Genomic DNA, 20,333 nt, shown 5'->3' with positions numbered 1-20,333 from the left:
ATAGATTTAGGTTTACAGAAAAGCTGTGAAGATAGTACAGGAAAGTCCCACACATTTCATGACCAGTTTATCCAATTATTAACATCTTACATTAGTATGGTTACGTTGTCATAGTTAATGCAATAATATGGATGCCTTATTATTTAAAAATTTTTAAAATTTTTTTAAAGATTTTATTTACTCATTTGAGAGAAAGAGAATCAGAGAGAGCACAAGCAGGGGGAGAGTCAGAGGGAGAGGGAGAAGCAGATTCCCTGCTGAGCTAGGAGCCCGACATGGGGCTCGATACCAGGACCTGGAGATCATGACCTGAGCTGAGGGCAGTGGCTTAACCATCTGAGCCACCCAGGTGCTCCTTGATGCCTTATTATTAAATAAACTCCATAGTTCATTCAGATTTCCTTATTTTTATTTATTTATTTTTTTCTGTTGCAAGATCCCATCTGAACTACCACATTACACTTAGTTCTCCTATCTCTTCAGGATCCTTTAAGCTGTGACCATTTCTTAGACTTTCCTTGTTTTTAATGATTTTGACAGTTTTGAGTAATGCTCAGAAATATTTATACTATGCCTTAATTGAGATTCATCTAGTATTTATGTTGTGATTAAATTTAAGTTATAGGTTTTTTGAGAGGTAGAGTAAAGCACCAGTTTTCATCCCATCATATCAAGAATACATATTATCATCATAACATCACTGATCACTTGGCTGAGGTAGTAGTTGTCAGGTTTCTCCACTACAAAGTTATTCTCTTTTTTCCTCTCTTTCCTTTCTGTACACATTGGAAGGAAAACATCCTGCACAGCCCATACTTTAACAATGTGGGGGTTATGCTCCTTTTCCTTGAGGCAGAATATTTACATAATTATTTGGAACTCTTTTGTATGGGAGATCTGTCTACTCTCCCTCACTTAGTTATTTTTCAATCATTTATTTATATCACACCATCACTTTTGAAAAAAACTATCCCCTACTCATAGGATTATGAGGGATTTTTCTCATTTGACATTTTCCAAGTTTTTATAATGAGCCTGTAAAATTTTGTATTTCTGAGGTTTTAATTTTTCTTATAGCTTATGCATAAATATTAAGAAGCAGAGAGCTAAGGGCACTATCATAACCCTTACTTTGTTCCTGGAATCTAATTCAGGTATCTTTACCGAAATCACTAATTAGAACATGCCTCCTCTTATATTCTTCTCTCTTCTGGAGCCGTGGTGAATTCATCCTTAAATGTTTTGTTCACTTCAATTCCAGAGATTAGAAACAGGGATGCATAATAAATAATACTTGATTAAAAGGGAAAACAAAACAAAACAAAACACTTATACCTGTGTACTTTTGTTGCTTTATCCATCTTACTCTTGCCAATGCTAATCTCATCTTTGGTGAATATAAATTTATAAAACTGTATTTCCTGCTTATAGGCCATGATATTATTTGTTTGGAATATTGCTTTTTTAAAAGAAAAAAAATTAATTAATATATGCATGCTATTTTAAATGAGAGAAATGCCCAGAATGTACTAAATAAACTTTCCAAAGACTCCAGGAAAGTACATGAGCATTACCACACAGCACATGGCCACAGAGCTGGTCATCAAAAATCAAAACATACTACATGCCTTTCCTATGATCAAGGTTCTATTTCCTATTCATATTGTAAAGTTTTCTTTCATTGCATGTTCGTGGAATGTGTTAAACTAGGTTGGGAAAAGTACAAGTATAAAAGGCTTTGTTCTTTTTCTCTACTGCCTTAAAGAAACTTTATAAGACGTTGCCTATGTATATTCACATGATACATTCCAGAGATTTTGCAGTGCATTTTCAAGTCTCACACAAGTACAGATTTTCCGTTCTCTCCAACCTGATCTGAAAATTCCATGGATGAGCAATGGAGAGGGTCTTTATTTTCCCATTATTTCTCCACTTATCTTTCCCCCCTTCTCTTCCTCTGCCTCTTCCCTTCTTCCTCCCTCCTCTTTTCATTTCACTCCCCTCTTCCCTTTCCTTTGTCTCCCCCGCCCCCACCACCACCCCGCACTACTTTTTCCTCCCCCTCCTCCTCTAATCACTATGCTACTTCTCTAGTGATTGTTCTAGGGGTGAGGTGGGAGAAGAAGTAATGGGGTTAAAACACCTTTCTGAAGTATTGCTGTTGAAATATAATGTTGGTGGTTTCTGTATTGTAGATACAAACATTATAAATCTTTTTCCTTTTGTTGGCTTTTGTGACTTCATTAAGGATACCTCTTCCCAACAAGGGGTGCCATTTTTGGTGCTATTCCTGAAGAAGGTGATGGTCTTGAAAGCTGATTCCTTCATATTTCCACCTTGTTCCTGCATTTCATGGTATACCAGCACAGAGCTACTTTCTCACTTAGTTACCTTGTCTTGACAGAATCATCTAGAATAAAGCCTCTTTAATATAGCTATAACCGAACTGGTTCTGCAGGAAACCTAAGTGAAACAGGCACGCTCTTACACTAACCAGTTTTCCATTCCTATCCAGACTTTTGTAGTCTGGCCTAGCTGATATACCATGATCAAAACACATATCCCATTACCATGTTTTACAATGTAGTTTATCACCTGAGCAATCCAGATTATCATTCCCTAGAATTAGAATATAATGTGGCTTATATGAATATTGGCATGGAACGGTTAAGCATTAACACTAAGCAGCCAAAGCAGGACATGTCTCACCATATGATTAAAGCTTTAAGTCACTCACAAAAGGAATGGAGTGTATAATCTTCCACATAGTATACAATACACAATCCAGAAGTCATAGAAAGAAAAATCAGATGGAGAAAGAGAAGGTAGGGACACACAAGTAGAGGGAAAATCTACCCCTACGTAATAGAAAATAAAAGTACAAATTTAGCTCTGTAAGAGTAGTTATTTTTAAATATAGTTGATAAACACGAATATTTAACATCTGAACTTTGAAAACTCATCTACTTAAAGACAGAGAATTCTATGTTTGAATGTTTTATTGAACAAATCTGACATAATACTTTGTTTAAATTTTAAGTGTATGCTTGTGTTACTTCGATACATTTATATACTGTAATATGATTGCTGTTGTAGTGATACTTACCACATTACAAAATTGTGGTGTAATACCGTTGTTTATATTAAAGACCAAATATTCTTCATAAATAATGGAATCTCTACTCAAAGCCCAAATTTTGCTGAGTATCATTTTTAGTTTGGCATCATAATCATAGTACATTAAAATACGTTGATTAATATCACTCTATTCTATCATGAATTGTATACCAACTTTTAATTGCATAAATACTATCACGTTTTTTCTTCTTAAATTTAAAACAAAGATTTCAAAATAACTCTTGTGATTAAATTATAATATATCAATTTCCTTACATATGTTATTTTTTGATTTATATTTTATTTGCACACCTATTTTTTCTCTAGCTTGGACCTTTCTCATATTGAAATTATGTAATCAAAAAATTAAGTCTTAGGATACATCCCAGAAGGCCAAGAAAAATGAATATATGGTTTAGGTATTTTATTTTCTATCTTTTCCATTTTTTACTTTGGGATACTCTTTGTGAATGTTTATAGCATTTATTGTCGTGATTGATAGCCCGTCATTGTGTCCCTCTAGTAAAATTCAACAAAACACAGTAATTGAGGGTCTAATTCCCACCAAGTAATTTCACCAGGTAAGTATTTATTGTGCACTTAATATGCACTATCAGTTGTTCTAAATCCTGAGAATATAAAGATAAATAAGACATTGTTCTAAAGACAGAGGGAGTCATAGCCTAGAGGGGAATGAAATAGGCTTGTACTTCTTCCTGACATTTTCATTCATTCTTTTCATCATTAGAGGAGTCCTTGATAACTCCCCATACTGTGTTAGTTCTTAGAAATAATCCAGAGGTGAATTAGAAGGTATTTAACTAGCTAAGGTCTCATTTTTGTTGTTTTTTGTGATATCACCCTTGTTACTAGTCAGAATAGAACCTTGCAGTGAAGGCCTACCCATTAAAAAAAAAAGAATCCGTGTTTCTTACTATTTTTTGTAGCCTCAGAATTTAGCATAGGTCCTAGCAAAACTTAAATGCTCAATATTTCTTAAATTGCTGAGTTAACACATTAATTAAACTTTGCAGGTATTGCCTTCCTGATACCTCCTGCACCTATTTGGAAATTGTGACATTTCACTGCCTGTGATGTTTGTCTGGACCTCAGTTGCATAGTTATAATACTTCAGACAGTCTGTCAGACACTTGTTTCCCATACTTTACCTTTCAATTTTTCCTGGTGTGCAGTACTTCAATAATGTATGTAATTTTAGCTCTTTGCGCCTTCCAACTTTCCTGTTCTGACTATAAGCAACTGAATATCCCCCATTAACATTATAGCATGGCCAGGAAATTACACAGGCACATCATGATAATGCTAATAATGACAGTATAATTGCTAATTTAGCAGAGAAGAATGTATAATTATGCCTAAAGGGGTCATAGAAGATTTCATAAGAGATAATCTTTTGAGGTCCAGAAAGGAAATTTGCCTGTTAAGTGAGCAGTAGTTAACTTCGCTGTAAGGGGAAACTCAACAATTCAGAGATGCATGAAAAAAAGGAGTATGATTAGGTAACAAGAATGTTTTATATGGTTAAACTGTGGACATAACTCAAGAAAAAATGAGGTGGGACTGTATTCAACTAAGACTATGAAGAACTTACAATGTAAAATGATAACAGATTTGAACTTTATCCTCTGGCAAATACTTTTATTATATGAGATTAAAAGGATCAGATACGTGTTTTAGAAAGATAGCACTGGTGTAACTCTGATGCTAGATCTGAGGAGAAAGAGCAAAGAGTTAATGAAAGCACTTAGAGCAGGACACTGCCTGAGAATAAACCGTGACTGCCATAGGCCTGAATTAGGAAATGTTAGAAAAAATATAATAAAATAATATTTAGTTCCTTCTGTGGGAAGTATGTAAAAGAAAAGGGTCATGTATTCTTTCACTAATTTATTCAACAGTGAGTTTCATGTCCCAAGCATAGTGCTATATTTTATAACTAGAGCAACAGACAAAAGTGACCAAAATTCTTGGTCATATGTGCTTAATTTCTAGGAGGACAGCCAAGCATTAAACAAATAATATAGTACGAAAAATGATGATAAGAATTCTGAAGAAATTTAGGCAGGAAAGAAGATGGGAAAAAAGTAGCAGCGATTTTAAATGGAAAGCCTTTGTAAAGACCTGAATTTGAGGGAAGGATTCTTGCAGATCCCTGGGGAAGAACATTCCAGGCAGAGGGAAAGGCAAGTGCAAAGGTTGTTACTTGAAAAGAACAGAGGTAATGAGCAGGAAAGTGGTGAACAATGAGGGCAGAGAGCAGAAATGCATAAAAGATGTTTCTGTGAGGTCAGTATTACCTTTAATTCAGTTGCAGAACCAGAAGCAGCTCTTACTCTACAGGTAGATTTTAAGTTGGATTTTGTACAGGCTTGAGTTTCCTGAAGAAAACCCCAGAGAAACATCCACTGAACTAATGAAGTTTTTTTTTTTTAAAGGTTTTATTTATTTATTTGACAGAGAGAGACAGCGAGAGAGGGAACATAAGCAGGGGGAGTGGGAGAGGGAGAAGCAGGCTTCCCGCTGAACAGGGAGCCCGATGTAGGGCTCAATCCCAGGACCCTGAGATCATGACCTGAGCTGAAGGCAGTCGCTTAACCAACTGAGCCACCCAGGCGCCCCGAACTAATGAAGTTTTGACTAGGTGGTTCAGAAGGCAGATCAGGGATATGGAGTAAGAGGAACCATATAAGGAATCTGAAAAAGATCAGTCTTAACGTCAGAAAAAATGAAGGAAAAAGCAAAAAAAGAGAGTTTAAAAAAGTAGATTGTGAACATTACTGAAAATGCTTTTTGAGAAGTCATGTAGGTAAAAACTGAGTGGAGATCGCTGTATCTGGCGATTAAGAGATTGTTAGTGACCTAAACAAGAACACTTTTAATGGAATAGTAGAGGGAGAAACAGATTACACTGGTCTGTGGAATATGTGGAAGGGAGTCCCTGTACTCGCCAGCCATCCTACCTACGGATGAAAAGATGACTCCAAACTTTGCTGTGAAAGAGAGGGGAAGGCAAGGGGTCAACGCTCAGAGATGAAGACCCTTTGCTCTTCTTGGCTCCCACTTTTATTGGCCCTCCCGGATAATCACGAATCCTTATCACTGTGTCTCAAGCATGTGATGTGTGACAAGGGGTCTTACTGTTTATGCGAAAGATACAATATGCTAATCTGGGTGTTCTACGAGTTCTGCTAAACATAGCCTAGGGGACAATGCATACATTTCTTAGATCACAGGGCAGCTGTTTGGACTGAGAAAGCTTTGGGGAAGGCAACTCCTTCCGGCAGAGTGGTCACCGGAGGCCCGGTATTCCAAAGGCCTACACCCTTCTCCGAAACGTTCCCTGCCCCCAGCGGCCTCCGTGCTACATTTTAGCAAGCCAGGTATTATGGCTGATTTTGTGCTTTACATTAACCCTAACAAGGGAGGGCAATGAAGGATGATTAAGGGCTGAGCATTTTTGTTTGTGAATGCATAGAGAAGTTTCCTTTTTTTTTTTTTTTTTTGAATCATTTCAAAATGGCATTTGGTTACACAAAGAGTTTTGTGTAATTTAAAAATTTTTAATTACCTGATGTTATTCAAATTCAAATTTAATACAAGAAACTTTAAGGAACCAGCAACTTACTGTCTTGTGCTGGAATTAACTAGAATGGAGTCTAGTGATCCGGTAGAGTAGAGAGAACATGTGATCTCAAGTTAAAAGATGAGATTTCAAAGGTGAGTCTATTAAATGATATTCAGCAGAGTTTGAACTTCGTTGATACATATTCAGTTTTAATATATTAAATATATGTATTCACAGATTTAATATACTAAATATATATTCACATATTTAATGTACATAATAGAATTTGAGGCAGATATTCTTAGCAAACTTAATATCTATATTTTTATATAAATTTATTTTTATATAAATATAATGTACAAATATTTATTTATATAAATTTTAAATATAAATATTCTAAATATATGTATATTCAATATATATATATTGAAAACAGCACCCAAACTTACAAATGTTGGTTCTTGTTATGATTAGCAGCAGTAAATTTTAGAGAAGTTGAATTTGAGACTCAGAATTCAACGAATGACAATTTATATCTTATGATTTTAAGCAAGTCATATTTTCTGAATCACAAACATACTATCTGTAAGGAGGTATAAAAAACATAAATATCAACCAACCTAAAAGTATATAACTTTAACCAATTTTACTGTTTTTAAAATACAAAAACCAAAAAATAAAATACAAGTGATTTTTGAGTTGCCTGTTATGCAAGAAATTTTCTTTCTGAACTGTGAAACAATATATTTCTATAAAGTTTTCTATGTTTTACATGTCTTCATTGCAGTGATATTTTTATGAATTAGATTTTACCTGTAACTGGTATTTATATATATATTCATTATATTGATATATATCTGTTATATTTATATATATTCATTATATATATATTCAATATACATATTCTGATTCTAAAGAAATATTTTAATAGTTCTGAAATGGTTTCTATTACAAATAGAGAACTTTTGATTTTCCTCATGAAATCATTTTTCATAATTTTTGGACTGAACATCTTATATCACTTTAATGTTGTTCTTTGAAATTATTTCTGATCCCTTTAACATCAAAAAGGGAAGGAGAGATACTAAAGCATAAACACAGTACCAACTTTAGGGGATTCCAGGATGAGGTCTCATGGCATAGTTGTCAACCCATCATTTATTTGGGTGCCTAAGCTTTTTTAGTCTCTGCTTAAAAGAAAAGGTCAGATTCACATGGCTGATATTCAAGCATATGGATCTCTGGCACTCTCCCTGAACCAGAATATAGTTCAAATGAACTCACTTTTTTGATAAAACATCACTTATATTATCTATATACTTGGCATTCAGAAGATATAAATCTTTTTTGGCTAATACCAATAAAATTCTTCTTGTGTATATTTTTCCCAAAGATTTCAGCTTAATAATGTACTCAACTGCTATATCAAAAGCATGGTTGAGGAGGGGAAAAGATGGCATCTGAGTAGAAGGACCCTAGGCTAGCTTCATCCCATTAATATAACTATCAAATGATTCTAAATACCCCAGAAATCGACCTGAAGACTGACAGAACAAATTCCACAACTAAGGAGAGAGAAGAGGCCACATTGAAGAAGGTAAGAAGTGTGGAGACATTGTTTAGGTGGTTTAGGGGAGAAATGGATTGTGGGTGCTGTGGAGGGGAGGGAACTGTGGTCATGGAGAAGCGGGGGGGAGAGAGAGAGAGAAGCACACAAGAGAACTCACAGGGAGAACATTTCCCCATTGCCATTGGCTAAGTGGGGCTTAAGTCCTAGAGTCTTAAAGGTCCCAGTCTTGGCTAGGATAGAGCCTGGAGGGCACTGTATTGTTCTTAGAGAGAAGGCAATTCAGGGTCAGATAGCATGGAGACAGTAATCTGAAGAGCACCTGGGGCACACACTGGGGAGATTATTTTCTCCTCTCAGAGCCTTCCCCAAGAAGCAGTGCTCACAGAGACTCCTCTCCAGGAACAAAGGAGCTGGCCAGCACAATTTCCCTTCCCTGCCCTTAAGCATAAACACAGGGCCACCTGTGGGAAACTCCGTAACATTGACACTGTTTGCCTAACTTGCTTACATCAAGCCCCAGCCTCCTGCACTCTGGTAGAACTGCTCTCAGTCACCCTTGCCTCAGTCCCAGTGGCCCCTTACCCAGAAGACCAGCCCAAATTCCTGCCCACACCATGTCTCCTGACCAGAGATTTTGCAGGGACTCGGTTCCAGTGGAGATGGTGCAGGTCTCATTTCACAAGCAGACCAGAGCACACCTAGTTAAAACTCATCACATTCAGGTCGGGAACCAAACACTGCCTACAGCAGGCAAGGAGAACCTCTGCAGACCACTGACCTGAAAGGATAGAGAAACCAGAACACAACAGCATGACCTAGAAAACAAACTGATGGAAAACAATAAAGGTGAACAAAAAATAGAAAGAAAAATTATACAGTATGAGAATAGACTTAGGGAACTCACTGACTCCATCAAACATAATAACATGTGTATCATAAGAGTCCCAGAAGAAGAAGAGAGAGAAAAGGGGGCAAAAATTTTATTTGAAGAAATAATAGCTGAAAACTTTCCTAATCTGGGGAAGGAAACAGACATCCAGATGCAGAAGGCACAAAGAACTCCCATCAAAATCAACAAAAGCAGGCCCACACCAAGATATATTGTAATTAAATTTGCAAAATATAGTGATAAAGAAAAAAAATCTTAAAAGCAGCAAGAACAAAGAAATTCTTAACTTATAGGGCAAAACCCATAAGGCTAGCAAGAAATTTTCCAAAAGAAACTTGGCAATCAGAAGAGAGTGGCATGAAATATTCAAAGTGCTGAATGGGAAAAATCTGCAGCCAGGAATACTCTATCCAGCAAGGCTATCTTCAGAATACAAGGAGAGATAAAGAGTTTCCCAGACAAAAAAAAAAAAAAAAAATCTAAAAGAGTTCATGACCACTAAACCAGCCCTGCAAGAAATATTAAAGGAGATTCTTTGAGTGGAAAGAAGAGACCAAAAGTGACAGTCTAAAGACAGGAAACACAAAAGTAGTAGAAATGAATATTTCTGTAAAAAAATCACTCGAGTGATTGAGTCAAAGAACTCACGAAAAAAAGGATATAAAATATAATAACAAATACCTAAACTGTGGGAGGAGAGAAGAAAAGAATGGGTTCAAACTTAAACAATCCTTAAACAGTCTTACTATAAACTGCTATTTGCAGAGGAGGTTATATACAAACCTACTGGTAACCGCATATCAAAAACCACTATGAAACATTCAAAGAACAAAGAAAAAGAAATCCAAATATATTTTCTTGCATTAAGACATAGGTGTTCTTAAGTGTATGTGTAGAAGCATATGGGAAAACCCATGAGGTTACCTCCTTGAAACTACGCTGTGCTTAAACCATCCTTTAAGTAATATCTTTCTTTCCTTAGAGTAAAAGTGTTTTGAAACTTGGGTATAAAAGGCCAGGGGGAAAAGCCACATGCTTGAGATGAAACCTTGTGAATAAAGTGTGTTTCAAGTAATATCTTCTTAAATTAAAAAAAAAGAAAATCAACAAAATGTGAAAGAGAGAAAGACAAGAAAGGATCAGAGAAATCTCCAGAAACGACCACAAAACAAGTAATAAAGTGGCAATAAATACACATCTACCTATAATTACTGTGAACGTAAATGGACTAAATGTCCCAGTCAAAAGACACAGGGGATCAGAATGGATTAAAAAAAACAGACCCACCTATATGCTGCCTACAAGAGACACAGTTTAGACCTAAAGACACCTGCAGATTGAAAGTGCAGGGATACAAAAATATTTATCATGGAAATGGACATCAAAAAAAAGCCGGAGTAGACAGGAGGCAAGATGGCAGAAAAGTAGGGGACCTTGTTTCATCTGGACCCTTGAATTTAGCTAGGTAACTATTCGATCATTCTGAATGCCTATGAATTCAACCTGAGATGAAGGAAAAGAGTTGCTGGAACTCTACAGATAGAAAACTGACCATTTCTTGCAGGGTAGGAGGTATGGAGAAGTGAATCTGAAGGGATATATCAGAACATAATGGTGAGGGGAAGCTAGCCTACATAAGCCTGCTACCAGAAAGTGATATAGCCCTGGAGTGCAAAATCAGAACCTTTAGAAATCTGCTCCAGTGAGAGACATCCCTGCCTGAAAGATGCTCAGGTGGTGAAGGAGGGCAGAATCCTAGATTGGACAGTGGTTTCAATATCCCCGGGGCCAGAAAAGAAAGGGGGTTCCTGACTCAGCCAAATTTCTAAGGATTGGAGCAGGGAAACCAGTTACAGTCAGCAAGCCTGGGATGGAGCTCTTAGCTTGGTTCACTATAAACCACAATCTGGTGACCACTCACCATGTGGGGGCTTGCAAAGGGCAGAAACACGGCAACCCTCTGTGTTCCCCCAGGAGGATTGGTGTGGGCATGCACCACAAGAGTCTGTAGAGTTTGGCACATTTAAAAAGGAAGATGGCTTATCCCTGGGGGTTTAGTGAAGAGAAGGGACTGTGATCAGCCATTTTTATTTTCATCCTCTAAAGAGGCACAGAAAGACTTCAGGGAAAACACACCACATAGAGCAACCAGAAGCAGCTTACACTGAGCCCAGCCGCCTGGCAAGGGGTGGTGCAACCCCATGCAGGCAAAGACACTTGAGAATCAGTGCAGCAGGCCCCTCCCCCAGAAGATCAGCTGGAACAACAGGGGAACACCAAGTGTATGAAACACATGGGATTGCAAAACTCCAGCAAGAGGAGAAAATAGTATATAGAATTTGAGGTTTTTCTCATGGTTTGTTTATTTTGCAGTTTAAAATTTTCCTTTGCTTTTTTTCTTTTTTCCTTTTAAACTAGTTTCTTATTTTATCAACTCTTTGTTTTTACGTCTTTTTTTACCTTTCATTTTTTAAATTTACATTTTATAGATATACTCTTCCTTTTTTACTTCCTTTCACTGTATTCAATTTTACTTTTTTGTATATTTAAGTTCTGCTTTCTTTACAAATTTGGGATTTAGTGTCTTCTAACAAACAGACCAAAATATACCCAGGACCAAATGGATCACCCTGTTTATTCCACTTGAGAAATTATATTCTCTTTCTGCACCCCCTTTTTTCTTTTCTTTTCCTTTTCTCTTTTTGGTTTCTGACCTATTTAGATTTGTGTAGTGTGTCTAGTGTGTATTTCGCTTGGGTCATGGTTGATATTTTTGATTTTGTTCTCTCATTCATCCATTCTTCTTTGGGCAAAATGCCTAGAAAGAAGAATTCACAACAAAAGAAAGAACCAGAGGTAATACTCTGCCACAGATCTAAGGAAGATGTCAGAGCTGGAATTCAGGGTAACGATCATAAAGTTACTAGCTGGGCTTGAAAAAGCATAAAAAGACACTAGAGAATCTCTTAGTGCAGGAATAAAATCTAATCAGGCCAAAATTAAAAATGCTTTAACAGAGATGCAGTCTAAATTGGATACTCTAACAACTAGGGTAAATGAGGCAGAAGAGAGAGTCAGTGACATAGAAGACAAGTGGATGGAAAGGAAGGAAGCTGAGAAAAAGTGAGAAAAACAATGAATGGACTATGAGGGGAGGCTTTGAGAAATAAGTGATACCATAAAGTGAAACAATATTAGAATTACTGGGGTCCCTGAGGAAGAAGAAAGAGAGAGAGAAGGACAGAAGGTATATTTGAGCAAATCATAGCTGAGAATGTCCCTAATCTAGGGAAGGAAACAGGCATTCAAGTCCAAGAGCTAGAGAGAACCACTCTCAAAATCAACAAAAATAGATCAACACCCCAACATATAATAGTGAAGCTTGCAAATTTCAGAAATAAAGAGAAAACTCTGAAAGCAGCTTGAGGCAGGAGGTTCTTAACCTACAGGGGTAGAAACATTAAGCTGGCAGCAAACCTATCCACAGAGACCTGGCAGGCCAGAAAGGGCTGGCATGATATATTCAGGGTACTGAATTAGAAAATCATGCAGCCAAGAATACTTTATCCAGCAAGGCTGTCATTCAGAATGGAAGGAGAGATAAAGAGCTTCCAAGACAAACAGAAATTAAAATAATTTGTGACCACTAAACCAGCCCTATAAGAATTATTAAATAACATAAACCAAAAAGGAATAGAGGCAATATACAGAAACAGCAACTTTACAAGTAATACAATGGCACTAAATTCATATCTTTCAATAGTTACTCTGAATGCAAATGGGCTAAATGCTCCAATCAAAAGACACAGGGTATCAGATTGGATAAAAAAGCAAGACCCATCCATATACTGTCTACAAGAGACTCATTTTGGACCCAAAGACACCTCCAGATTGAAAGTGAGGAGGTGGAGAACGATTTATTATGCTAATGGACACCAAAGGGAAGCTGGGGTAGCAATCTTTATATCAGACAAATTAGATTTTAAACTTAAAAAAGGTTTAAAAAAAAGGCTCTAGTAAGGGATGAAGAGGGATCCTATATCATACTTAAAGAGTCTATCAAACAAGAAGATCTAACAATTATAACTATTTATGCTCCTAACTTGGGAGCAGCCAATTATATCAACCAATTAATAGCCAAATTAAAGAAACACATTGATAATAATACAATAATAGTAGGGGACTTCAACAACCCACTCACAGCAATGGACAGATCATCTAAGCAGAAGATCAACAAGGAAACAAAGGCTTTGAATGACACACTGGACCAGGTGGACTTCACAGATATAAACACAACACTCCATCCTAAAGCAACAGAATATACATTCTTCTTGAGTGTACATGGAGCATTCTCCAGAATAAATCACATACTGGGTCACAAATCAGGGCTCAACTGGTACCTAAAGATTGGGATTATTCCATGCATATATTCAGACCACAATGCTTTGAAACTTGAACTCAATCACAAGAGGAAATTTGGAAAGAACGCAAACACTTGGAGGTTAAAGAGTATCCTACTAAAGAATGAATGGGTTAACCAGGAAATTAAGGAAGAATTAAAAAATTCATGGAAACAAATGAAAATGAAAACACAACTGTTCAAAACCTTTGGGATACAGCAAAGGCAGTCCTAAGAGGGAAGTACATTCCAATACAAGCCTTTCTCAAAAAATTAGAAAAGTCTTAAATACATAGGCTAAACCTACCCCTAAAGGAGCTGGAGAAAGAACAGCAAATAAAGCCTAAACCCAGGAGGAGAAGAGAAATAATAAAGATTAGAGCAGAAATCAATGAAATAGAAACCAGAACAGTAGAACAAAACAATGAAACTAGAAGCCGGTTCTTTGAAAGAATTATTAAAATCAATAAACCCCTAGCCAGACTTACCAAAAGAAAAGAGAAAGAACCCAAATTAATAAAAGCATGAATGAAAGAGGAGAGATCATGACCAATGCCAAGGAAATACAATTTTAAGAACATATTATGAGCAACTATATGCCAACAAATTAGGCAATCTGAAGAAATGGATGCATTCCTGGAAACTTATAAACTACCAAAACTGAAACAGGAAGAAATAGAAAACCTGAACAGAGCCATAACCAGCAAGGAAATTGAAGCAGTAATCAAAAATCTCCCCACAAACAAGAGTCCAGGGCCAGATCGCTTCCCAGGGGAAATTTACCAAACATTTAAAGAATAACTAATACCTATTCTTCTGAAGCTGTTTCAAAAAATAGAAATGGAAGGTAAACTTCCAAACTCTTTCTATGAGGCCAGCATTACCTTGATTGCAAAACCAGACAAAGATCCCATCAAAAAGGAGAATTACAGAGAATATCCCTGATTAACTTGGATGTCAAAATTCTCACCAAGATACTAGCCAATAGGATCCAACAGTATATTAAAGGATTATTCACCACAATCAAGTGGGATTTATTCCTGGGCTGCAAGAGTGGTTTAACATTTGCAAATTAATCAATGTGATGCATATTAATAAAAGAACAGACAAGAACAATATGATCCTTTCAATGGATGCAGAAAAAAAACATTTGACAAAGTACAGCATCCTTTCTTGATTAAAACTCTCCACATTGTAGGGATAGAGGGAACACACCTCAATATCATAAAAGCCATCTATGAAAAACCCACAGCGAATATCATTTTCAGTGGGAAAAACTGAGAGCTTTTCCCCTAAGGTCAGGAATATGACAAGGATGTCCACTCTCATCATTATTGTTCAACATAATACTAGAAGTCCTAGCCTCAGCAATCAGACAACAAAAAGAAATAAAAGGCATTCAAATTTGAAAAAAAAAAAAAGTTAAAAAATTACTTTTTGCAGATGGACATGGTACTCTATGAGGAAAACTCAAAAGACTCCACTCCAAAATTTCTAGAACTCATATAGCAATTCAGCAACATGGCAGGACGTAAAATCAATGCACAGAAATCACTTGCATTTCTTTACACTAACAATGACCCAGAAGAAAGAAATTAAGAAATCAATCCCATTTACAATTGCACCAAAAACCATAAGACATCTCAGAATAAACCTAATCAAAGAGGTAAAGGATCTGTACTCTAAAAACTACAGAACATTTATGAAAGAAATTGAGGAAGACACAAAGAAATGTAAAAACATTCCATGTTCCTGGACTGGAAAAATAAATACTGTTGAAATGTCTATGGGAACCAGGCAATCTATACATTCAATGCAATCTCTATCAAAACACCACCAGCATTTTTCACAGTTAGCACAAACAAGCCTAAAATTTGTATGGAAAAACAAAAGACCCAAAATAGCCCAAGAAATCTTGAAAAAGAATAGCAAAGCTGGAAGAATCACAATTCTGGACTTGTTATATTACAAAGCTGTAGTAATCAAAAGAGTATAGTACTGGCCCAAAATAGACACATAGGTCAATAGGACAGAATAGAAATCCAGAAATGGAGCCATAACTGTTTGATCAATTAATCTTTGACAAAGCAGGAAAGAAATCCAATGGGAAAAAGACAGTCTCTTCAACAAATGGTATTGGGAAATCTGGACAGCAACATGCAACAAAATGAAACTTCACTACTTTCTTTCACCATACAAAAAATAAATTCAAAATGGATTAAAGACCTAAATGTGAGACCTGAAACCATAAAAAATCCTAGAAGAAAACACAGGCAGTAACTTCTTTAACATCAGCCCTAGCAATTTTTCTCTAGATATGTCTCCTGAGGTAAGGGAAATAAAAACAAAAATAATTGGGACTCCATCAAAATAAAAAGTTTCTGCACAGGGAAGGAAACAATCAACACAGCTGAAAGGCAACCTATAGAATGGGAGAAGATATTTGCAAATGACATATCGAATAAAGGGTTAGTATCCAAAGTATATAAAGAACCTATAAAACTCAATACCCAGAAGACAAATAATCTGATTAAAAATCAGTCACAAGACATGAACAGATATTTTTACAAAGAAGACATACAGATTGCCAACAGATACATGAAAAGATGCTCAACATGGCTTATCATCAGCCACTTAATTGAGAAAATGAATGTTCAAAAGGAAGATGTATAGGGGCGCCTGGGTGGCTCAGTCGTTAAGCGTCTGCCTTCGGCTCAGGTCATGATCCCAGGGTTCTGGCATCGAGCCCCATGTCGGGCTCCCTGCTCAGCAGGAAGCCTGCTTCTCTCTCTCCCTCTGCCCCTGCTTGTGTTCCCTCTCTCGATATCTCTCTCTCTGTCAAATAAATAAATAAAATATAAAAAAAAAAAGGAAGATGTATACTAACTAAACCTAGAGATTATCTAAAATGTTAACTATTGTACCCAATTCTGGTAGATACTAGTTTTAGATTCTCAGATACTCAGACCTAAAATTTGCATTTTTATAATTAATGGGTCTCTCAGCAGCATTTCTTTCTCTCCCTACCTTTTCATTATTTGATTTTTACCTTTATTCTTTATTCTATTATCTTTATTCTTTTTGTATGGTTTATGATACAGTGATAAGACCATGAGATTTCACATTATAGAACTATGCATTTGAATGTGAATGGCCTATGAAGTTTTATTTTTGAGCACGTTTCTTAACCCCATATGATTCTTTTCATTTTCCATAAAATGGAATATGTACATCATTACTTTTTTCCCTTTTGATAATTAAATAAAACAATATGTATATATTGCCATATGAAAAATAAAATTCCAGTAAACACTGATTGTCTTCTCTTTAATATCTTTGGTTGTATTTTATCCCTGTCAATATAAATTTTCTGAAATTATTTTATGGGACCAGGTATGTTAGAAAATTAATAAATATATATTTGATATCAAAATCTGCCCAAGAACTAGATGAAGGAAAAAGATATGGTAAACATTGGACATCATAACAAATATACTCTCTCATAAGTAAACTATTATAGGGGTATTACTATTTAATTAGTTTTGTTTTTTTCATTAATTTGATATTTGCCAGTTTTAATTTTTTTTAATTATTTATTTTGGTGAATTTCTATACACAAGGATGTGATGGTAACAAATTGTGATATATTTGAAATAATAAATATCAATGAATACATTGAACTGCTCTGAGAATATGTAGTTATTTTATTATTTATAAACATATTTCATTGTTTCTATGAACATATTGTTCACTGAGGATGGATGCCTAGTTAAACAAGTTTTTATTGGGATGCGTCAACTGACCATACATTATCTGATCTTGCAGTGTGTTGAAAAACCTTGCTTCAGTGTGTTTATCATCACATATATTTGATATCAAAAAAGGTGTTTCTCAAAATGAGTCTGGAAGATCAGGTCATCTCAGAATCTAAAGGGACATAAGATGAAAGGATATTACACTGTAAAATTCAGCCTCTAAATGTTCATTCTTACCTCACATCAGCATACATTATAGGAAACACCAGATTTCTATCAAATAATTATTCTCAAATTCAAAGTGTAAAATGTTCACAATTAGTGAATAAAATATGTTAAGATCATCAAAATCAATATATTACATCGGTATTTTTATTATAAATAGGTAAGAAACATCTAATAATAAAGTCCTCAAATGTATCTAATGGTTGATGATGACACAGCAATTCAATACTGCATTCAATAAATATTGGTGTTGTTCAGTATGGGTCAGCTCTTGTTGAAATTCTGAGCATACAGCAAACATAGTAGATCCATACAATTAAACTATTAACCAAGATCCTGATTAACAGTGAAAGAAATGGAAGATTGGAAAATGTGTATTTTGAGGAGAAATTTTATCACTGTAAACTCGACTTTTTCCAAGTCAGATTCTTCATACTTTGTGATTTTATAATTTTGCCAACGTCGTTAATAAGCAATCAAAATATTTACACATTTTTCACTGAACAAATGTCCTATGTTGATGATTTTTGTCTCAGCAGTACTTAATCACATTTACTATTAAGTTGTACAAGAAAAATTTGTGAGTGTTCATCACATGCTTTATACTATGTGAGCACATTTTGGCAGTTCTACAGTATCTATAACTCAGAAATGTAATCTTTATCTCACACATAACCAGAAACCTAACTAAGATATGAATTATTGAGTAACAATTATGTTTTATGGTAAAAAATATTTTTTATTATATATACAAACATACAAACGCAACACGTAAACTAAGCCATTTACAAAGGGCAGTAAATAACACATGGCATGCCCCCATTTCTCAAATGTAGCGTACACCGGAGATCTATTTGAGAAACTTTACTTCAACTGGCTGCCTTCCAGAGAGAGGTGTACACACACACACAAACACACACACACACACACATCCATCTAGTCTTGGTTTTATTCAGAGAGTTATAAGCCTATTTGGAACTTCTCATAAGTGCATAGCTAAGAGAAATATGTATCTTTCTAATATTTCTTTCTCTTGCTTGTATTTTAGGCTGTCTTCTAGTTCTAACCTTGTCATTGGCTAGGAACTTTATAGCATGGATTTCTTTACAGAAAAAATATTCTGAGTTGCATTCTTTCTGCCATAATTAATTTACGATTTGGTAAATAAGTTAGTATGGTAAAGAAAGGAATTTTGAAAAGCAGGGGACACCAAGTATTGGACAGATATAAAGTTCTCCCTGGGACCAGGACCTTTAGAAATGTCCTTATGAGGTCACTACGTGGCTGCATAAATTGCCAGATTGAACCACCACAGCTCTTTCTGTTTGTAAAATGAAGCTTTGGTTTCTTAAAAAAAATGCAAACATATATATGTATATATGCTCAAAGAAAATTAAAATTGTTCACTTTCAGAAATAGAAATTATCTTCAATCATCTTTTTTTAAAGTAATTTTCCCAGCAATTCTCTTATTTTGACAATTTTAAAGTCATTGGTATATTTAGAAGGAAAATTATGGATCGTTTTAATAGCACTGTGTGTACAGTGTATTTTTCAGTTAAATGGTGATGTTAATTGTTGCCAATATATCTTTTAATATAAACTAACTTTTAAAAATTATTTTTTGACCTAACAAAGTTCCTCTGCAGGTATTCACTGGGATCATGTCATTTGGTATTGATATTGCAACTGTACCCTTGATGTCCCCACAGACTTTCATTGATTTAGTTTAGTTTTCCATTTGGAATGTAATTTCTTACATTGTATTGACATCTTCTGGGGAATTCTGTGATGGCAGAAAACCCCATAGATGTGAATAATAAAGATGCATACTTGTTTCCTAATATGTATACTATCTCTCAGCTTATTCAAAAGCATTACTTAACATATTTCTGAGGTAAAAATAATATATAATTTTCCTTAGGTAAGATTAACACGAACTTTTATTGACCTATGTAGTTGAGTGAGAGACAATCTTTGTGGATAAATCGTACTTTGAAATCCCATCATTATTATAATTTTTCAAAAGAAAATTGAAATCTCTATCATAAATTAACCCTAAAACTAAGTCTTCCAAATAATTTAGCCAGTACTATTTATGTGTATGTACTGCTTTTGTTTTTTAAAAAAGTATTATGTATTAAGATGGATTTCTTTAATACTTTTGAGTTTTTCATGCATGAAACACAATAATAAAATGGACAAAATTTCTGTAGACTGTAATTCACTAAGGACATTATACTGTCACTACATATTTGATAGTTAAAACAGGGCAGTTAAGACAGTTAATAATTATCTATTAATTATTATACACATAATAATTTTATATATATATATATATATATATATATATATATATGTATATAATTTGAAGACCAGTTAATACATTTAGCGTTATGGTACTGACTCTCTATTAGAAGGCATATATTTTAAGTTCTCTACCTATAAAACAAGGCACAAAAGGGTGTATTTTGTGGCTTATAAAATACAGTTAAACTAACTCGGCATATTTAAATAAAAACTTTGATTTTGGTCTTACTATAAATGGTTTTATCTAAACTAGCTATTTTTGTCAAAGAACTAAAGACAATATCTTCTTGAAAGTATTACCTGTATCTCTGTAAAGTGTGTTTCAAAATTTCTTCTAAAGTATTGAGTTATGTTGAAATAAAAACCAAATTATTTAAATATTTAATTCTAAACAATGGAAATAATATAACATTGTGTAAAGACTTTTGGAAAATTTAATTTAAATTACATGGTCTACTTATACCTTAACTTAAACTCTCTTAA

Source organism: Phoca vitulina, unplaced genomic scaffold, assembly GCF_004348235.1.
Source record: "Phoca vitulina isolate PV1807 unplaced genomic scaffold, GSC_HSeal_1.0 scaffold5, whole genome shotgun sequence".
In the NCBI taxonomy this organism is placed as follows: domain Eukaryota; kingdom Metazoa; phylum Chordata; class Mammalia; order Carnivora; family Phocidae; genus Phoca; species Phoca vitulina.
Note: the sequence above shows the minus strand (reverse complement) of the source record.